The following is a 22,914-nucleotide window of genomic DNA, read 5'->3' on the forward strand; positions in this document are numbered from 1 at the left end:
AAAGATAATGTTATTTATAGCGGGGAAATCGTGTCATTCTATAATGGGCATAAAATATGACTTGTACTCAGAGGCGTATTAAGTGGGGGACAGGGGTCCCGGTCCCTTTGTAGGAAAATTCGTTTGACTAAGTTATTTAGGGATCAGTGAAGCATGACTGGAGTGGGACCCCTCTTGGCCACTACCACCCCCTTTATCAAAATTTCTGGATCTTCACTGGTACTGCATACATACTTTTATCATCGGTACTTTATATTTTTCTCCTTTGCTTTGTTTTTACTTTTATATTCCGGCTCTGCGCTCAATTTAACTGTGCTTTTTTCAGTGTTGCTATCATGAGCACTGTGACATCTTGTTTCACTGACTTAATAATGCTTTCATATTGATATGCATTTTATTTTATTTGCATGTCTTAAATTGTTTACATGAATTGTATACGCCTTTTATTTGTTCGTTGGTAAAAAATTGTACAGAGCTTACATTATTATAGGTTTATAATGTACCAAATTTTATTTTTCTCAACCTTGTTATGTTTTATAGTCTCACTTATGGGTACTTATTGGTCATCCCTAATGACCGACTTGTTTTGTATTTCTGTGAAGCAGAATTCCTACAAAACATTTCAAAGATAATAAATTGCTTCGCCGAGCGCAGCTAGATACGACCGCGGAGGTCCTACCATGAACAGTTGGGGCAAAAATGGACACAATATTCGCGCTTGGGTCTGAATATGGATTGTAATTAAATATTTGACACATAATAGGATTCTGACAGAGAATAACTGTAGTCAAGGAACTTAGAATTGGTTATATGTTTCAATTTATATTAATTGTTTTGGCTTATATGCAATACACTATGCTGTTGCGAATTGACCCCCCTACCCAAAAAAATACACCCTTAAGCTTTCTGTTGCGTATTGACCCCTCATTTTTTTTCGCTCTTGTGCAATACGCTATTATGCTGTTGTTTATTGACACCTCCCCTTTTTTTTTTGGCAAAAATCAATTATATTTAAAGAAAATGTCTTTTTAATTTCTATAATTTCTGTAATCTAAAATTTAAAATTTTAAATTCCAAATAGAATTTGCAACCATAATTACCCATTTAAATACATCCTAAAATTCTTTTTTTAAACAGTTAGTTCTCTTTTGATGGCTGTATTTTTGACATTTTCACCTGTTATGTCTGTTTGATTTGTTCACACATCGTTGTCAATATAATGGAATTTGATGTGACTGTCATACAAGTGAGAGGTTTAGCTAGTTATAAAAGCAGGCTCAATCCACCATTTTCTACATAAGAAAGTGCCTATACCAAGTCAGAATATGATAGTTGTTATCCATTCATTTCATGTGTTTGAGCTTTTGATTTTGCCATTTGATTAGGGACTTTCCGTTTTGAATTTTTCTCAGAGTTTAGTATTTTTGTGATTTTACTTTTTTCTAAAAACAAATTGGCAGCAAATCACCTCAAGACAATACATTTCGTTATACATGATTTAAAAGTAGTGTAAGGGATGTAATTCAAACGTAACATTCATGTACTTAAATAAGTAATAGTCCATCAAACAGGAAATCATTGTTTTCCCCCTTTTTTGCCCCTAATTCCTAATTGGTTTAAGCTATAACCCTCAAAAGCCAATCCTAACCATCCTTTTGAGGAATGGAAAATCGTGGTATAATTTCAGAGAGATCCATACAATGTTCCACAAGTTATTGTCTGGAAACTAGAAAAATGTTTTTTTTGGGCCCCTTTTTGCCTCCTTAAATCCCTAAACTGTTAGGACCACAACCCCTTAAATCAACCCCAACCTTTTTTGTGTGGTTATAAACCTTGTGTTCAAATTTCATACATTTCTATTTACTTATACTAAAGTTATTTAATTATTTAATGTAAATTTGAAAATAGTTGATAATCATTATGAATGTCAAAAGTGTATATTTAATTTTGAAGTGTTTTGGTTGTGTTGATAAAAAAAACATGTTGCAAAAAAAGACTAGATGTGTCGAATCGACACGAATGGCCCTGTCTCAAAAAGTTGAAAAATCTGCAATTTCAACAACACATGTGAACACAAACATGATGGTAGTCTCACATATCAAAATTCTGCTCAAAATCTTCAGGCTTTAAAAAACTCCATTTAACTGTGATTTTCGACCATTTATCAAAGTTCAAAGCCTGTAATTTTGGGGAAAATTAGCAAAGCGGAACTAAACATAAACTTGATCTGTAAATCATCATGGTTAACTCACATACCAGAAATCAGCCCAATATCTGAAGGCGTTTAGAAAAAAACCTGTATAACTGTGATTTTCAACAATTTATCGAAGTCCAAAGCCCGTAATTTCGGCAAAAATAGTAGAGCAGGACAAAACTCAAACTTGATCTGTAACTCATTATGGTTAACTCACATAACCAACAATCAGCCCAATATCTGAAGGCCTTTAGAAAAAAAAAAGTCTGTATAACTGTGATTTTCAACAATTTATCGAAGTCCAAAGCCTGTAATTTTGGCAAAAATTAGCGGACCAGAACGAAACTAAAACTTCATCTAAAACTCATCATGGTGAACTCACATACCAAAAATCAGCCTAATATCTGAAGGCATTTAGAAAAAAAGCCCGTATAATGGTTTGTTGCGGAATGACAGAATGATGGAAAGATGGATTGACGGAATGATGGAATGACAGACAAGGCTAAAACTATATGGCCCCGACAGCTTTGTTGCGAGGCCATATTTGTTGCGGGGCCATAAAAAGCTTCATCATGTGTAATTACTAGTTCATGAAGATCAAAAATGTTCTCAACTTGGAAGAAAAACACAGCACTTGGTATCATTCCAACATGAACTGTACAGAAGCTGCTGCTTAATTTGATGAAAAGCCACAACTCTATCTAGCTACTGAGAAGTGCTACAATATTTATATATAAGCAGCACATAAACAGTAACAAGAAAGGCTGTTAACCTGTGAACTTTTAGACTACAGCAATTTCTCAATATTTAAACTTAACAGATTGATGTAGAAAACAGAAACTACATGAGACAAAACAGAAACTATACTTCCAGACCAGTAAACCCTGCCCTTACTATGAAATCACATTCTCTCACAGATTAACTCCCTCTCTATATTCCAATCACAATCATATACCCTCACCCTCTCCATCATTCTATTTTTCTCCCTCCCTTTCTCACCCTTTCACCCTATCATAACACCCTTAACCACCTACCACCTAATACCCCTTCTGCTTCGTGTTAAGTCCCTATGAGAAAATTGGGTTAGTAGATGAATACGATATTATAAGATGTACCAGATATGGAAAATCTTAAAATTTTAGAAATGTGAAGGAAATTTAGAACTGATTGATATCAAACATAAATATATGAACCTGAGCCACTTTTAGAAATGTAGTCTTATTTTCTACACATAATGGTCATCATAGCATTCGTACAAAAGATTAACATCCAACGTTACAGAAAGCCAAATTGTGTAATGTAAATTTGAAAATAGATGCTGTTTTGATTGATAAACATTATGGAGGCCAAAAAGTATATATCCCACTCTTAATTTTGAAGTGTTTTTGGTGTGTTGATTACAAAACATGTTGAAAAAAATGAAAAAAACATAAATGAAAATTGCCAAATGGTATAAATCCAAATAGTTCAAAAACACATAAAACAAAAAGCCAAATGAAAAATGCCAAAGTTTAAAAATGCCAAATGGTATAAAAAATACCTGTCTGCTTGTACTAGCCAGCCGGCCTGTGGGTTAGCTGGACTTTAAGGTGCTAGTTCACCAAGACAAATGCCCACAGTAGGTCACCTATCTTTTCCTTTTGGAGTACCAGTTTTTAAGTCTTTGATTTGACTTGGGGGCTCAACATTTAACTAAAAAAAGATTAAAAAAAAAGGTCTCTTGTATAAATTAAAATTTTGATCTTAAAAAGTAAAATATTCCCCTTGTCCCCCACACCCAAATGGATAAAATAATGTAAAAAGTCCCTCATTTCCCAAACAATCATAAAATGACCTGCCTCAACTTATAAATTAAGGATAAAAACAGTAAAATAGCTCCAGTTAAAATTTAGATAAAAACAGTAAAATATCCCTAATTAAAATTAAGATAAATGCAGAAAAATATCCCCAATTAAAATTTGGATAAAAACAGTAAAATATTCCCAATTAAAATTTGGATAAAAACAAATAAAATACTTTTTTCCCCTTAAAAGCATGTTACAGAGCTTCACATGCAGACTGAGCCACCTCACTCTCAGTTTGTTCCAGTAAAAACAATAAAATATCCCCAATTAAAATTTGGATAAAAACAGTAAAATATCCCCAATTAAATTTGAGTAAAAACAAATCAAATACTTTTTTCCCCTTAAAAGCATGTTACAGAGCTTCACATGCAGACTGAGCCACCTCACTCTCAGTTTGTTCCAGTAAAAACAGTAAAATATCCCCAATTAAAATTTGGATAAAAACAGTAAAATATCCCCAATTAAACTTTGGATAAAAACAAATAAAATACTTTTTTCCCCTTAAAAGCATGTTACAGAGCTTCACATGCAGACTGAGCCACCTCACTCTCAGTTTGTTCCAGTAAAAACAATAAAATATCCCCAATTAAAATTTGGATAAAAACAGTAAAATATCCCCAATTAAATTTGAGTAAAAACAAATCAAATACTTTTTTTCCCCTTAAAAGCATGTTACAGAGCTTCACATGCAGACTGAGCCACCTCACTCTCAGTTTGTTCCAGTAAAAACAGTAAAATATCCCCAATTAAAATTTGGATAAAAACAGTAAAATATCCCCAATTAAACTTTGGATAAAAACAAATAAAATACTTTTTTCCCCTTAAAAGCATGTTACAGAGCTTCACATGCAGACTGAGCCACCTCACTCTCAGTTTGTTCCAGTAAAAACAATAAAATATCCCCAATTAAAATTTGGATAAAAACAGTAAAATATCCCCAATTAAAATTTGGATAAAAACAGTAAAATATCCCCAATTAAAATTTGGATAAAAACAAATTACATGTAAATACGTTTTCCCCTTAAAAGCATGTTACAGAGCTTCACATGCAGACTGAGCCACCTCACTCTCAGTTTGTTCCAGTAAAAACAATAAAATATCCCCAATTAAAAAATGGATAAAAACAAATAAAATACTTTTTTCCCCTTAAAAGCATGTTACAGAGCTTCACATGCAGACTGAGCCACCTCACTCTCAGTTTGTTCCAGTAAAAACGATAAAATATCCCCAATTAAAATTTGGATAAAAACAGTAAAATATCCCCAATTAAAATTTGGATAAAAACAAATAAAATACTTTTTCCCCTTAAAAGCATGTTACAGAGCTTCACATGCAGACTGAGCCACCTCACTCTCAGTTTGTTCCAGTAAAAACAATAAAATATCCTCAATTAAAATTTGGATAAAAACAGTAAAATATCCCCAATTAAAATTTGGATAAAAACAAATAAAATACTTTTTTCCCCTTAAAAGCATGTTACAGAGCTTCACATGCAGGCTGAGCCACCTCACTCTCAGTTTGTTCCAGTAAAAACAATAAAATATCCCCAATCAAAATTTGGATATAAAATACATTAAAAGCATGTTACAGAGCTTCACATGCAGACTGAGCCACCTCGCTCTCAGTTTTCCCCTTAAAAGCATGTTACAGAGCTTCACATGCAGACTGAGCCACCTCTCTCTCAGTTTGTGCCAGGAATAGCAAAAAATATTTTGACTGAGCCATCGCACATCAGTCAAACTGAGCCACCTCACTCTCAGTTTAACGTACCAGTAAGAATGGATACTTGATACGTATGATGGGGGACGTTCCTATACCTAAAAGGGAGGTATAGTATCTGTGAACCCCAAACACAGAGCGCGGCTTAACTTCGTCATACGTATACACAAGTATCCAATGCTAACTGATACATAACGTTGTCATGTTTTTCATGTCAGTCACTGAAAATAATTTTTAATGTTACAACTGAAATAATAACAAAAACCTTGATTCCAAGTTGCCTGTGGTAAGAAGTGAAATAATATCAAAAACCTTGATTCCAAGTTGCCTGTGTTAAGAAGTGAAATAACTTCTCTGTAAAATATATCTAGTTTTGAAATTCTTGATGGTTTTCTTAAGGATTGAAGAACATGTGGCATTCCGGTAAACACAGTGTGATAGCAACTCAACTATAAAGTAAAACCAGAAAGATATGAAAATGTAAAAAGTTGAGGTCTGGAGCTGGCATGTCAGTAACTGCTAGTAGTCTGTTGTTATTTATGTATTATTGTCATTTTGTTTATTTTCTTTTGTTTCATATTCTGACATCGAACTCAGACAACTCTTAAACTGAGTTTCACTGTGCGTATTTTTGTGCGATTTTTTTTTCTACATTGGCTAGAGGTATAAGGGGAGAGTTGAGATCTCAAAAAAACATGTTTAACCCCGCCACAATTTTGTGCCTGTCCCAAGTCAGGAGCCTCTGGCCTTTGTTACTCTTGTATGATTTTCAATTGTAGTTTCTTGTGTATAATTAGTTTAGTATGATGTCCATTATCACTGAACTAGTATATATGTTTAGGGGCCAGCTGAAGGACGCATTAGGGTGCGGGAGTATCTAGCTGCATTCAAGACCCATAAGGGGCCTTCAGCTGTTGTCTGCTCTATGGTCGTGTTGTTGTCTCTTTGACACATTCCCCATTTCCATTCTCAATTTTAGTCTTTAATCATTACTTTTTCAAATTATGACTTGGATTGAGAGTTGCCTCATTGGCACTCATACCACATATTCTTATATCTATTTAACAATGACTTGTTCTTAGGTGGAAAGTCATTTTACTATTTATTCGAATTTCAAGATATCTCATATAATACATAAGATATGTTATATAATATATAAGATATCTAACATATGATATCTTATTTAATGTATAAGATATCTTATTTAATATATAAGATAGCTTATAATTTTATTTTTATACAATATCTTATATATCAAATGAGATATCTTATATATCATAAAGTATATAAGATATATTACATACTTTATAAGATATCTTCTGAATTTTATAAGATATCTCATATAGTTTAAAAGATATTTTATAAATTTTATGAGATATCTTAAAAACTATATGAGATATCTTATAAACTATATAAGATATCTTATATAATATGTGAGATATCTTATAAAATTATATGAGATATCTTATATAGTTAATGAGATATCTTATATAGTTTATATTAAAGATATCTTATATAGTTTATAAGATATTTTATATAGTTTATAAGATATCTTATATAGTTTATAAGATATCTTATATAGTTTATTAGATATCTTATATAGTTAATGAGATATCTTATATAGTTTATAAGATATCATTGGCATTCAAGGATAGTTATTCTCATTGGCAACCCTTCCATATATCCTTATTTTTTATATGGTTGAGAGATAAATGTTGTTTCCTGTGTGTATAACCCGTGCATTGAGTTGCACTTTCAGGCTAAAAATAGACTTGATAAATTTATGGCAGCACATCTATCAAGAATTAGCATATGACAATTTATTCTGTTATAAGTTTCAAGAAAGAAAATAAAAATTTGTCTATCTTTTATGTTGTTTTTGTTTATTCTAAACATATAAACATTTTCATAATTCATTTAAATGAGCAAAAATTCTTCAATTCATACCAAGAATGTACCGTTTTAAACAAATTCTACTGAAATCTGAAGAATACCATACAAGTTCTTCAAGTCTTTAATTGCATACAAATGTTTGTCACAGACTATTATCTGCCTTGTAAGTGTTCATATGAAAAGTACCACATTTAGGTCATACAAATGCTAGTCCAGATAACATCCATGTAGTCTTTGAATTATTTGATTATTGTCTCATTTCTGTTAAGGATTCACTTCTAATACAATTGACCTTGTTCAAAGATGACATGTTGACAACTCCTCTTCAACCAAATTGCTTGTTCTGAACTTCTCTCAACATACTGAAAAGTAAAAATAAGATTTATTATCCCTAAAGTATGCATGTTTAAGTTTAATCAGCCATTCATATGTAAAGTTTAGTTTAATCAATTTTGAATAATTGGTAAATGATAATAAAAAAGATGTGGAATGATTGCCAATGAGACAAATCTCAACAAGAGACCAAATGGCACAGAAATTAACTACTTTAAGTCACACAACATGGTCATAGATAAAAGGCTCCAAAATTACCATAGTAAAATAATTCAAACAAGAAAACTAATGGCCTGATATAAGTACAAAACTAGAGGCTCTAAAGAGCCTGTGTCGCTCACCTTGGTCTATGTTCATACTAAACAAAGGACATACATAATAGATGAGAATAGAATTCATGACAAAATTATGTTTTGGTGATGATGATGTGTTTGTCAGTCTTACTTTACTGAACATTCTTGCTGTTTCGATTTTCTCTATCTATAATGAACTTGGCTCAGAAGTTTCAAAGGAAAATATTTTGTAAATAAAATGCTCGCTGGGCGCAGCTTGATATGACCACAGAGGTCGAACCCTGAACAGTTGGGGCAAGTATGGACACAACATTCAAGTTTGATACAGCTCTGAATTTGGATTGTGATTAAATATTTGACACAGCATAGGTTTCTGACACAGAATGAATGTGGTCTAAGAACTTAAATTTTTTTAATTTACCTAGTATGGTCCAATATAAAAAATCTAAATACATGGTTAGATTCAGCATATCAATGAATCCAAAGAATTCATTTTTTTATGAAATCAAACAAAGTTTAATTTTGGACCCTTTTGACCTCAATGTGGACAAATTTGATAACGGGGCCCAAAAATCAAAATACATGGTTAGATTTAGCATATCAAAGAACCCCATATATTCAATTTTTGTTGAAATCAAACAAAGTTTAATTTTGGACCCCAACTTGGACCAACTTGAAAACTGGGCCCATAATCAAAAATATAAACACATGTTTAGATTCAGCATATCAAAGAACCCCAAGAATTCAATTTTTGTTAAAATCAAACTAAGTTTAATTTTGGACCCTTTTGGACCTTAATGTAGACCAATTTAACAAACAGGACCCAAAATTAAAAATCTAAGTACACGGTTAGATTTGGCATATCAAAGAACCCCAATGATTCAATTTTTGATGAAATAAAACAAAGTTTAATTTTGGACCCTTTTGACCGCAATATGAACCAATTTGATAGCGGGGCCCACAAATAAAAAATCTAAATACATGGTTAGATTCAGCATATCAAAGAACCCCATATATTCAATTTTTGTTGAAATCAAACAAAGTTTAATTTTAAATTATTGGACCCCAATTTGGACCAACTTGAAAACTGGGCCCAAAATCAAAAATCTAAATACATGTTTAGATTCAGCATATCAAAGAACCCCAAGAATTCAATTTTTGTTAAAATCAAACTAAGTTTAATTTTGGACCCTTTTGGACCTTAATGTAGACCAATTTAACAAACAGGACCCAAAATTAAAAATCTAAGTATACGGTTAGATTTGGCATATCAAAGAACCCCAATAATTCAATTTTTGAAGAAATCAAACAAAGTTTAATTTTGGACCCTTTTGACCTCAATATAAACCAATTTGATAGTGGGGCCCACAAATAAAAAATCTAAATACATGGTTAGATTCAGCATATCAAAGAACCCCATATATTCAATTTTTGTTAAAATCAAACAAAGTTTAATTTTGGACCCCAATTTGGACAAACTTGAAAACTGGGCCCAAAATCAAAAATCTAAATACATGTTTAGATTCAGCATATCAAAGAACCCCATATATTCAATTCTGGTTAAAATCAAACTAAGTTTAATTTTGGACCCTTTGGACCTTAATGTAGACCAATTTGAAAACTGGACCCAAAATTAAAAATCTAAATACATGGTCAGATTTGGCATAACAAATAAATAAATGTGGTCAAAGATTTTACAAATCTAATGCGCAATACTGTGCAATTAAAGATTACTTCTTGAAATTTTTCAATACCGGGGTATTTGAAATTTGAAAAAAAAATAATATTTGAAGAATAATTCTTTTTAATTTCTGAAATCTGAAATGAGAAAAAATTAACCCCCAAAATCAATCCCAACCTTCCTTTTGTGGTATTGAACCTTATGGTAAAATTTCATAGAGATCCATTCACTTAACTTAAGTTAGAGTGCGAAAACTAATGTGTCTTCGGACGACGACGCCGATGCCGGACGACGATGACGACGCCAATGTCATACCAATATATGACCACAAAAATTTTTTGGAATCGTATAAAAATTACAAAAATTTACATAATTGATGAAAATTGTTTAAAATTTACTATAAAAAGCAATAACTCCTTATTGACCGTTTTAGTCAAGTTGACTTATTTGTAGATCTTACTTTTTTTTTTTTGGCACTCATACCACATCTTCTTTTATCTACTTACTTTGCTATACATAATTGCTGTTTACAGTTTATTTTTATCTAAGATAATATTGAAGATAATAACCAAAAACTGCAAAATTTCTTAAAATTACCAATTCAGGGGCAGGAACCCAACAACAGGTTGCCTGATTTGTCTGAAAATTTCAGGGCAGTTAAATCTTGACTTAATGAACATATTTTAATGAATGAGATTTGCTCTAAATGCTTTGAATTCAGAGATATTAGCCAAAAATTGCATTTTACCCCTATATACTATTTTTAGCCATGTCGGCCATCTTGGTTTGTGGACAGGGTCATTGGACACATTTTTAAAACTACATACCCTTAAGATGAGAAATGCCAAGTTTGGTTAAATTTGTCAAAGTAGTTTCAGAGGAAAAGATTTTTTTAAAAGATTACTAAAATTTTTGAAAAATGGTTTAAAATTGACTATAAAGGGCAATAACTCCTTAAGGGGTCAACTGACAATTTAGGTCATTTTGACTTATTTGTAGATCTTACTTTGCTGAACATTATTGCTGTTTTCAGTTTATCTCTATCTATAATAATATTCAAGATTCAAGAACCAAAAACTGCAGAATTTCCTTAAAATTACTAAATCGGGTGCAGCAACCCAACAACGGGGTGTCCGATTTGTCAAAAAAAATTCCGGGCAGATAGATCTTGACCTGATAAACAAGTTTTCCCCATGTCAGATTTGCTCTAAATGCTTTGGTTTCAGAGATATAAGCCAAAATCTACATTTTACCCCTATGTTCTATTTTTAGCCATGGCGGCCATCTTGGTTAGTTGGCCGGGTCATCGCACACATTTTTTAAACTAGATACCCCAATGATGATTGTGGCCAAGTTTGGTTAAATTTGGCCCAGTAGTTTCAGAGGAGAAGATTTTTGTAAAAGTTTACGGACGACGGACGACAGACGACGGACGCCAAGTGATGAGAAAAGCTCACTTGGCCCAGGTGAGCTAAAAATAGGCAAGTAAACACTGAGATTACTATATAATAATACTATGCTTTGGGGTAGACATCAACCTGAACCATTGATCTTTTGATTCTTAAACCTTCACCCCAGCCACACAAACACACACACAGTCGATGCCTAATGCAGAAGTTCTGTTCTATTCATACTATCGTAACAATATTCAAGAAATTCATATTTTCTTATATCCTCTACTGTAAAATACCTACCTGCTTAGGAATTTGAATTAATGTGGTCATTACACACAGATCTGAGATTACTGGAAGATAGTTGATTGATTTATTGCTAAACATCCAGTGGCAAATAGTTTTGCATGATCAGGACAAAAACAAATTTACGATACTAGTAAATACAACAGTTAGCCACTAGGTCCTGTAATAGGGGTCGTCCAGGATGAAGGTCTGAACTTTTGAAAATGCCATTGGAAAATTAGGGTTTATTGATCTTTATTGGATAGGGACAGATATTTTGCCTTTCAGCAGACCCCTCAAAGAGTTGTTGCAAGTATTTTTAGCGTGCAGAGAGCGAGGCGAAAATTTGTTCGGACTATTTTAAGCTTAAGGCCCACAGAGGGTCAAGGGAAACGATTTTCAACTTTTTCAAACGAATCTTTTAACTCATTGGGGAAAAATTGGTTAAACAAATCTAAAATTTCTGAACTTTTATGAATAACTTTCAGATCCAGTTTCATACACAAAGTCAATGATACACTTATTCAAAGTCAAGTCAACGTTTTTTTCTGCCATTAAAATCAGTTATACTCTCATCAACTTCAACATTGAGGTGTGGGTGGGTATGAAGAAGGGATAGATTAGAAAGTCGCTCATCTCCGATCTCAGGTAGAACTTGATGCGTCGCATCACACTGAAGGATCTTTCACTAGTTGCCGATGAAACGGGCATTGTCAATAAAATCAAAATAATCCTATGCACCGAAGGGTACAGATCAGTGTTTGAATACGGACGGGAACCGTATAAATAATAATACGCATTAGAATTACAATGTGTATTTTTTTTTTTATTCCAAAGGGGTATATAATTGGCAAATTTATGTATAGGCACGTGCCTAGTCGAGCCTTAGGTAGCTACGCCACTGAATGTGGCAGCCAAGCAATGCATTTACTAAAAATGAGTGCAAATGATTGGCATAAAAGACTAACATTGTTAGACATAATGAATAATATACAGAATTCAATATTTCACAAGGAACAACCATGGAATTAAGGAAAACTGGGTAGCAACGTTCAAGTGCAGTGGCGTAGCTACTATTGACGCAACGACGCACTTGCGTGCACAAACAAACAGGCAAAAAAAAAGTTTTGAAAGACTTTTTTTTTAAAGAATGATTGAGAAAGAGTGTGACAGTGAGGGAGTATCGATAAATACTGTAAAGATTGTTCTCAATCTTTCTTACAATACCTTAAGTCTGTAGATATTTTTCTATTCAATAGCTTTTAGAAATACATTAGCCAGGTTTTCTAAATAAAATAACAACTAAACTACTATTTCAAGAAATAGAAATTATTATTATTACTATAAATTACTACAAAGAATGAAAGTACAATATGTTTAACGGTTTTCTGTGATTTTCGTGCGTGAAGTATTTACCTATTAAGTTTCTGTAAAGATGAGTTCAAATTCGTTTTGCTATTCGGAAAATCCCCTTTTTATAATCCTTAGCACGCCTTATCCTTGCGCGTAAGAAAATAGGTCGCTACTAGTCAAGGTTAATCATATAAATCACTGTCAATACATACGTAAATATTGGATTATAAAGAAAGCAATCACGATTTCATACGTCTTGACACCGATTTATCAATATAAAGCATATAAACACAAGTAACTAAAGAAATGTAGGATTAATAACAAGTTAGAAAACAAAGATGTTATTCGAATGCCACATGTTGGCGGAATTTCGTAACGCTAAATCGGCAACTGCCAATTTTGCCGGGAACGACGTTACGTTAACACAAAGGTAAAACCGCGTTATTGAATGTTCACAACACTGCCCTCCGTCAAAATAGAATTTCGTCTCGAAATTTAAATAATTGCGAAATATTAAATCATTAGATACAATTAAACAAAATCTAAACAAGCACCTGCTATCTCAATAGAATATTAAAATTAAGAAAATTTGTTTTTGTCAATGTTGACTAGATCACGAATATATCACAATTCTTGACACGTATAATAATAAAAGTGTACCAATGATATATAAAACAATATACATATAAAAAATGTCAACAATTTTGTAGTTTTGTGTCTTTCAATATAATAAATAAACTGTTTATAAAATTTTCAATGTTTTCTTTGTCCAACAACTTCACTGTATTATTGGTTCGTCTCTTTTTGTCTTTCTTTCTGTATCCTCTTCTGTTTTTTTTTTTCTTTATGTGTCCTCTTCTGTTCTTTTCTCTTTCTGTGTCCTCTTCTGCTCTTTTCTTCCTTTTTCTCCAATCTTTTTGTGTGTCTTGAGTTACCTGTTTTTCATTCTCATGTTCTTTCTTAGTTTGGTCTAAATCTGTTTTACGGAAACTTTCTTTCAGTTGACTTATTTTTTCCACCTGACAGAAAAAGTTTCTATCCTCTTTTTTAACTGAAACATTTACAATTTCTTCCGTAACTGGAATATTTTGATTTTCTTCTGTTACTGGAACATTCACAATTTCTTCTGTAACATTTACATTTTCTTCTGTAACATTTACAGTTTCTTCTGTAAAATTTATATTTTCCTCTGTAACATTTTCATTTTCTTCTGTAACATTAACGTTTTCTTCTGTAACATTAACAATTTCTTCTGTAACATTAACATTTTTTCCTGTAACATTTACATTTTCTTCTTTAACATTTACATTTTCTTTCGTAATATTAACGTTTTCTTCTGTAACATTTACATTTTCTTCTGTAACATTAACATTTTCTTCTGTAACATTAACGTTTTCTTCCGTAACATTTACATTTTCTCCTTTAACATTTACATTTTCTTCTGTAACATTTACATTTTCTTCTGTAAAATTAACATTTTCTTCTGTAACATTAACGTTTTCTTCTGTAACATTTACATTTTCTCCTTTAATATTTACATTTTCTTCTGTAACATTTACATTTTCTTCTTGCAAGAGCTCAGGCAACATCTGGACATCGACCTTGTCCGTCTGTGTACCCTTATAACTTGTACTGGTAATATTTCCTATATGTACATGCATGTCCTGCGTACTTGCTACCATGGGTTTTCTGTCATCGGCCATTACCGGCTCTACCATTGAATCTCTGATTGACAGGAACTCACTTCTTTCCGCTTCTTTGTCAATGATAAGCCCAGAATTGGTGTCCTTTACTCCGACTCTGGCTTCTCTATCAGTTTGTCTCTTAGTCTCACATTCAATCCGCTGACCATTAAACTGTAAGCCTTGCATAGGATTGATTGTGATATTCATTTCATCAATTAGGTCACAACCTAATAACATGTTATCTCCAATGGGTGCTACATAAACTGGCCATTTGAAGGTTTCACTTCCCAGATTAACTTCTACCTCTGTAATCCCTCTTGTTGTCAAGTTCTTACCGGCCTCAGCAACTACCAAATTTCTTGCTGCTCTCCTTAGTTTTGGCCGTTTACTCCCAGGAATCTGATTATACAACTTCTCACTTAGAACCGTCACCTCTGCTCCAGTGTCAATAACTGCATTCGTCACAGTCTTGTTAATGACCACTGGAACTCTAATGCTAGCTGCTGTCACCCGAGCAATGATAATATTTCCTTCTATCCCGTTGATCGGTTCTGCACTACCCATTACCTCCTTTGGTGTGTTCTCTGGTGTGTTCTGTTGTATCTCCTTAGACTCCTCAAACAACATCTCTAGGCTTAAATCTAGGTCCCGTATATCTAGGCTATCTTCTTCAAATGATCTCTTTATATAAGCTGTATTCACTGATTTTTTCGGTTCAACCAAATGCTCTTTCATTTGGCAATGTTTCTCTTCATATTTCAAATTATTCTCTTTAACTTTTTCTTTACCATGTTTAGGGGCTGACACTTGGTCGATAGTCTCAACCCTTAGCAGCTTAAAGACTCTTCATTTTGGTTTTGACTCCTTTCATTATTCCTTATAAAACCACCTCTATTTTCTTTATGATTATGATAGGGGTTTCTCTTTTCTTTTGGACAATCTCGTATGTAATGGCCTTCCTCATTACAGTTAAAGCATCTGGAGTTCTTCATCTTGGTCGTATGGTCTCTATACACTTGCTTATTTTGCCATGGACTACTGTCATAATCCTGTTGTGTATAATACTTTGCCATTTCTCTTTTAATGGTTGTCTCTAGTGACTCCGAAATTCCTCTTTCAAACTGAGTCAATCTTTCCTCTGTTACAAATCTTTTTCCTCCTACTTTTCTGACCTCTATATCTTCGGACCCACAATTATTTCTATAACTGTCCTCTGTTGTACCAAGCTGACGGATGTTTCTGTCTCTTGAACCTCTCTTGTAAGTCTCATATAGCGTTACTTGGTGTATTGCCTCTGTTATGCTAGTAATCCTTTTTGTCAGTAGCTCAATAGCAATACTCTGGTCCGGCAATCCTCTAAGCATATACTCCACACTGAGTGTACTGTGTGTTGCTGTGTCAATTGTGGGGAAAGACTTCCTGACCAACATCTCGACCCTTGAAGCATACTCCTGAATTGTTTCTCTATCATACTTTCTCAGAGTATGAAGCCCTTGTCTGTATGTTTCCGGGTACCCATGATCTCCAAATCTATTTTACATGGCTGCACAAAGTGCTGAAAATGATCTTTTTGTCTCTGGTGTAAGAAATGAAGCATAGACCATTGCTTCATCTTTGAGAGCTGTCACCAGTTCTATGGCTTTGGTTGATGGACTCCAATTATTCATTTCTGCAATCAATTCAAATTGCATCACATATGCATTCCATGGATCCTTCCCGTTATAGAATGGCACTCTTGTTCTGCGTCCATTTTCATTAAATATTGGAACTTCTGATGTATTGATATACTGTGGTCCACTGGAATGCTGCATTGGTAACAAGTCTGGCTCTGTGATTGGTTGATACTGTTGGAAATTTCTATTTTGAACTGGATATTGTGAAAAATTACTGTTCGGGGCTTGATTTTGTATATATCGGCTATTCTGTACTGTATTTTGCGAATAGATACTTCTTTGCATTGTATTATAAGGATAGGTGTTGCTCACAAATTGACTCTGAGTATACAAGTCCTTGTTAAGAACTGGATTCTGTGAAATGCTGCTGCTAACAATATCCTGGTTTACATGGCTATGGGTACCAGCATATACATTCGGCTCTATATACTCTGTTGACTAGGTAATTGTGTTGACCAGATTTTGATTAGGGTTTGTTTGACTTGAACTTGGTATCTGAAAGCTGTTTTGTTTGGCTGTTCTCTTTAATTCAAAATTTTCATTCTTTAAGGCATCTAATTGTCTTCTTAATTGTATGAGCTCATCACTATCAGAATTGGTTGATCTTGAAATTAAAGCGCTATCACTTCGACTTTGAGTTGGAACAAGGAACGGATTAGTGTTATTCTCAATTTCTTTACTTATAGCAGGTAAGTTGATAGTATGATCCATGGTACAAGGATTTTCATCAGTCAAATGAGTTATCTCCCTTTCTCCTTCATTAATTGAAGTAGGCAATATATTTGGATACTTATTTATTGTCTCCCCATTACTGAATTCAGGGATATTAAACCTTGCATTAAAATAATCATGAGAGTTTCTAGATTCCCCTGAAAAATGGGCCTCCATATTCCCAGATGATATGGCATGGTTGGGAATGGCTAAACTACTTGGTGGGTTTATTCCAGATCCCCTTCCTCTTCTCCTTCCTAAAGACATTGATCCCGTAGACATACTAGGTTGTCTATTTCTCAAATTATACATCCTACTTTTGACTGCTAAATGGAATCAAGAGTTTCAATTTACTAATCAACTTGGATTAAATTTTATCCTTGTTGAAATTGATAAAGAATTTCCTATGCCTTACTTTTAAAACACAATTTGGATTATGAATCTATCCTTACTTTGTGAAATAGACTATATACATTACAAACTTGAAATAGACTATAGACGTTCAACTTTGACCTTAATGAAATATAACTACAACTTAGATTTATATTTATCCTTGTTGTAAAACTTATTTTGTGAAATGTACTATTTAATTTACAACTTCGAAATAGACTATAATTTTTTTTTTTTAAACTTCGACTCTATCGAAAAATTATTATAACTACAACTTGGATTTATATTTATCCTTGTTGTAAAAAATAAGCTTATGAAATGGACTATTTAATTTACAACTTTGAAATAGACTATAAATTTTACAACTGGACCCTATTGAAAAAATTATGGTTTTAATATTATTATTCAACTTGGATTCAGATTTATTCCTGTTAAAAATAGACTCCTAACTTTAAAACTCAACTTGGATTAAAGTTTATCCTTATTGAATATGGTATTCAATATTAATCTAGCTCAACTTGGATTTTATTTTATCCTTGTTGAAATTTGACTTAAATTTTTTTATTTTTTAACATTCAACTTAGATTAGAATTTATCTTTGTTGATGTATACCCCTTAACTATTTTATTTCAACTTATAGATTCATATTTATCCTTGTTGATATATACTCAAATTTAATAATTATAACCTTTTCAACTTGGATTAGAATTTATCCTTGTTGACATAGATTTTGATTAACTATATTATTTCTTTCCAACTTTGATTTATATTTATCCTTGTTGAATTTAAAACTACTGAAAGATATACTATAAGCTTAATTAATCTCACCAACTGTACTTTTCTTTTCTTTCACCTTTTGTTGAAGTGTCCTTTTTTATTATGTTCAGTTTTTTTTTTAAGTGTAAACAAATATGGACAGTAACAATTTAAAATATTTTTACTTATCAATTGCGTGCCTAATAAAATATTCACGTAGATTCTTAAAATTTTCTTTAAAAAGAAAACTAAATTCGCTGCCACCAGTGTAAAGATTGTTCTCAATCTTTCTTACAATACCTTAAGTCTGTAGATATTTATTCTATTCAATAGCTTTTAGAAATACATTAGCCAGGTTTTCTAAATAAAATAACAACTAAACTACTATTTCAAGAAATAGAAATTATTATTATTACTATAAATTACTACAAGGAATGAAAGTACAATATGTTTAACGGTTTTCTGTGATTTTCGTGCGTGAAGTATTTACCTATTAAGTTTCTGTAAAGATGAGTTCAAATTCGTTTTGCTATTCGGAAAATCCCCTTTTTATAATCCTTAGCACGCCTTATCCTTGCGCGTAAGAAAATAGGTCGCTACTGGTCAAGGTTAATCATATAAATCACTGTCAATACATACGTAAATATTGGATTATAAAGAAAGCAAATCACGATTTCATACGTCTTGACACCGATTTATCAATATAAAGCATATAAACACAAGTAACTAAAGAAATGTAGGATTAATAACAAGTTAGAAAACAAAGATGTTATTCGAATGCCACATGTTGGCGGAATTTCGTAACGCTAAATCGGCAACTGCCAATTTTGCCGGGAACGACGTTACGTTAACACAAAGGTAAAACCGCGTTATTGAATGTTCACAACAAATACAATTTATTCATCGATACTTATAAGAATACCCAAACTTTTCCATATTTTACCATCAGTTACATCAGTTCATATACCATCTTCTAAACGAATTTAAAGACCGATTGACTGGTTAATTCAGAGGAAATGTTTCTCGCCCACCTTCTAATTCCACAGAATGTTAAAGAGTTAAAACGTGAAGATCAGTTGCGTATATATATCACGCCAATGAGCCTCTCGAGATCCAAAGATATGTTGCTCGTTGAAAGATACCAGATCAACTATATGAAACATATTGGAAACGACAAACAAAGAACTGCATTCTACTATATACTGTAGAATTCTTCTTACTATGCCACCTGCAACTGAAACGGGTTAAAACCTTTCTTAGATATACAATGGGACAATAATGGCTATCTTCTCTAATACTATTGCACATTCATGCTGATTTTGAAATTGATTTGAAAAGAAGTTGTTGACATATTTTATATTACCAAACAAAGAAAAATGTTGCTTGCTTAAATGAAACCAGTAAATTGTTGTTATTTGCAAATCACTTATCAGTTAACAAGTTAAAAACCAGATGCGTTGACCTCTAGACGTCTTTTATTATTTTTGTGTGTCGTTTGGTTGCTGTCTTATATATACACCACAATTTCGTTAATTCACATTGAAAAAAATTGGAGGATACCGATTTCGAAAATTCGTTTCACATCGCTTCATGATTATGTGCTTTACCCAAGATGAAGTCAGGAAGTCACTCTATCTTTATAATTTTGTCATTTTTGAAATTTGGTGTCAATGACAGATCTTTTATAGTCTCTGCAAATTGTATTCACAACTGTGTTGCTCTGGCCGGTTTAGAGCTTGATATATATTATTTAAACACTTGTCCATTGTTGGATGACGTTTGTTAATATCGTTTGACGTTTTTTTTTTTTATCTATGTCGATAAAATGCTGTCTCGCTTGCGTGTAACCATTTCCTTTTATTCCCATTTATCGGTATGTCAAGCAAACTTGAATAATTGGATTGTTTTGAGTCCGCATGATTTGTTCTTCAGACTCCTTTTCCTCGTACTAATCAATCTTAAAAATGCATAACTATCGATTTTATTTGTGCACCTTTTCTGTATTGACTTGTTCGTAATCAGCTGACTGCTTTGGTGTTGTCATAGCGGCCAAAAACCAGCAACGATCGGGCCTATGACTAAGCCAATGTATTATCTATTTCATAATATTATGTTACAGCCTACATATATTACAAAATTGTTTGCATCACTCTTTGAAGGTCGATTGTCTCCTTCGAGTTCTCTAGCATATTCAATAGGCAAATTAGTAGAGCAGCATTATACTGGTTTATAAACAAATTGTCGTCACTGAATCAGTCCAACTCTCATGTCCGTTTATCGAGGTATAACTGGACCCTGTCATTACATATAATTCTAAAGAAAATTAGACAGAACAGATAAGTTTCCAACAACAAAATTCTTCTTTGTGTTTACTTAATTCTCTGAGCTTCAGGCGGGCTTTGCCCCCTACCAGAGCTTTGCACACAGAACCTGGCTACGCCACTGAAGTGCCCGGTATATGGTTTAGCAACACCCAGCGGCTATGGGTTTTGTAACCACGTGTGTTAAACAATCAATATCCTAGAAGTATACTGAGCCAGGGATAACTTCTTATATAGATATAGGAAGATGTGGTATGAGTGCCAATGAGACAACTCTCCATCAAAGTTAAAATTTATAAAAGTAAACCATTATAGGACAAGGTACGGCCTTCAACACGGAGCATTGGCTCACACCGAACAGCAAGCTATAAAGGGCCCCAAAAAATTACTAGTATAAAACCATTCAAACGGAAAAACCAACGGTCTAATCTATATTAAAAGGAGAAACGAGAAACACGTATGAACTACATAAACAGACGACAACTACTGTAATCAGATTCCTGACTTAGGACAGGTGCAAACATTTGCAGCGGGATTAAACGTTTTAATGGTACCAAACCTTCTCCCTTTTCTGAAACAATAGTATAACATCACAATATAGAAAAACACACTATAAAATATCAATTGGAAGGCTTAACTCAATCAAAAAACTTAAATTAACACATAATGAACAAATAAATTTGACCTGTGACACCTGAATGCAAATACACAGTTAATAAAAAATTACAAGGGACAAATAATTAAAGTCAAAAGTAAATAAACAGGTTTAAACAAAGTTAAAGTATGATATCACTGTTATATCTATTTACAGGCTAGTGATACAGTAGTTTCACTACTTAGACCATTCAGCCACCGAGGCCCCATTATGGCAGATCCAGGGGAGGGTTGCTGGGGTTGGAACCCCCCTTTTTTTAACGATCAATGCATTTGAGGTCAAATAGTTCTCTTACTTTAGATTGCCTTAACTAAATGGTATGAAAGTTATAATACACAATACTTATTACCACAAAACTCAGTTCAAGTACAAATTTGGGTAGCATCACTTTTACCATTCTTCATGATCAGTTATGTCCCTTTATGCCAATATGTTTTTTCAGTAAAAAACAAATCTATACAGTAGGGTCAAAATATTGACCATAGAAACTGATGAGTATAATAGTACCAGGTAGAATATGGAATTTATGAATATTAGTCCAATAGTTCATGTAGAATATGGAAAATGAATAAAAAAAATTATATCTTGAAGTTATTCCTGAATTTCAAATGGCAATTGTTCATAAAACATGTAAACCATAATGCCAAAGAAGTATAAGACCTATGTCTTCTTTTTGTTTGTGACAATGCAAACATTCTGTAGCCAATGTCAATGAATTAAGACTGAGATGTAGGGTTAAATAATTTCCACGAAGACAAGAAATGCCAATGCTAATCATTCTTATACAATTTTATACCAAAACTACCATTCATTGACTAAAATTTATAAGCGGTTCCCTCTAAACTGGATAAAGCACAAACTTGAACCTATATTAATTACATTTTTCTGATACTAACTTTTCATAGATTATGAACTATGATGAGGGAACAGTACAATGTAATTTCCATAGAAATGAGATGAGCAAATGCTTATAGCATGTATAGGATTGCATACCAATATATTTAACAGAAAAATTTCGATCTGATCTGGAAATTTGAGTGATAATACAAGAACGCAAATGTTTCTATTTCTATTCAATAACTGGTCGTCTCCTGTGTAACAACTTTTTATATGAAGAATCTGCAGATGGTTTGTTGCAAAGCAAATTTTATTGCCACCACCACCTATCTTTCGTCCATAGCTAGTTCCTCCCCTCTCCAACAATTTTTACAAAATTTTTAGAAGCTACTTAAGTTATTTACATCTATTAACATTTTATATCATCTTGAATATGCATTAAACATTTGCCACATTACAGTAAACAAGCAATGTCTAAGCAGATGCATAGCTGAAGATATGGTATGGGTTTTGCTCATTGTTGAAAGCCATAGTAACATACCATTGCTTAAATCTGCAATATTTGGACTCTCAGGGATAGTTGTCTCATTGGCAATCATAGTACCACATCTTTTTTATTAATGACTATTGATAAAAATCAACCGATCAAGTCTCCTACCTGTAAACTTTGATTAAATCTTCTGTGATGAATGACCTCTCCTTTATATCAATTTCAAAATTTCATAACTGCTTCTCCTTATGTCAATCATTGGCTCTCTTCAAATATCCTTTCTATGCATTTCACCATGAAGATTCTTCATTTGATTCATTTACTAATAGAAATTTCCTGCAAAACATAAAAACATGTCAATTAGGATAAATAAATAGGCATATTATTTTTAGATTTGATTTTTGGTGTTT

General features: G+C 32.7%; 1 long non-coding RNA gene across 1 annotated transcript in view; it reads right to left on the minus strand.

Moving 5' to 3' along the window:
• Window positions 1-7,562: 7,562 nt before the first annotated feature.
• Window positions 7,563-22,914, minus strand: part of LOC127699026 (uncharacterized) — a 29,926-nt gene continuing 14,574 nt past the window's right edge. Inside the window, exons 2-3 of the long non-coding RNA XR_007981017.1 lie at window positions 22,673-22,840; window positions 7,563-8,012 (exon numbers count right to left, since the gene is read on the minus strand). This is a non-coding gene — a long non-coding RNA (uncharacterized LOC127699026). The remainder of the gene's footprint in view (window positions 8,013-22,672; window positions 22,841-22,914) is intronic.

This window comes from Mytilus californianus, unplaced genomic scaffold, assembly GCF_021869535.1.
Source record: "Mytilus californianus isolate M0D057914Y unplaced genomic scaffold, xbMytCali1.0.p SCAF_4, whole genome shotgun sequence".
NCBI classification, from domain to species: Eukaryota; Metazoa; Mollusca; class Bivalvia; order Mytilida; family Mytilidae; genus Mytilus; species Mytilus californianus.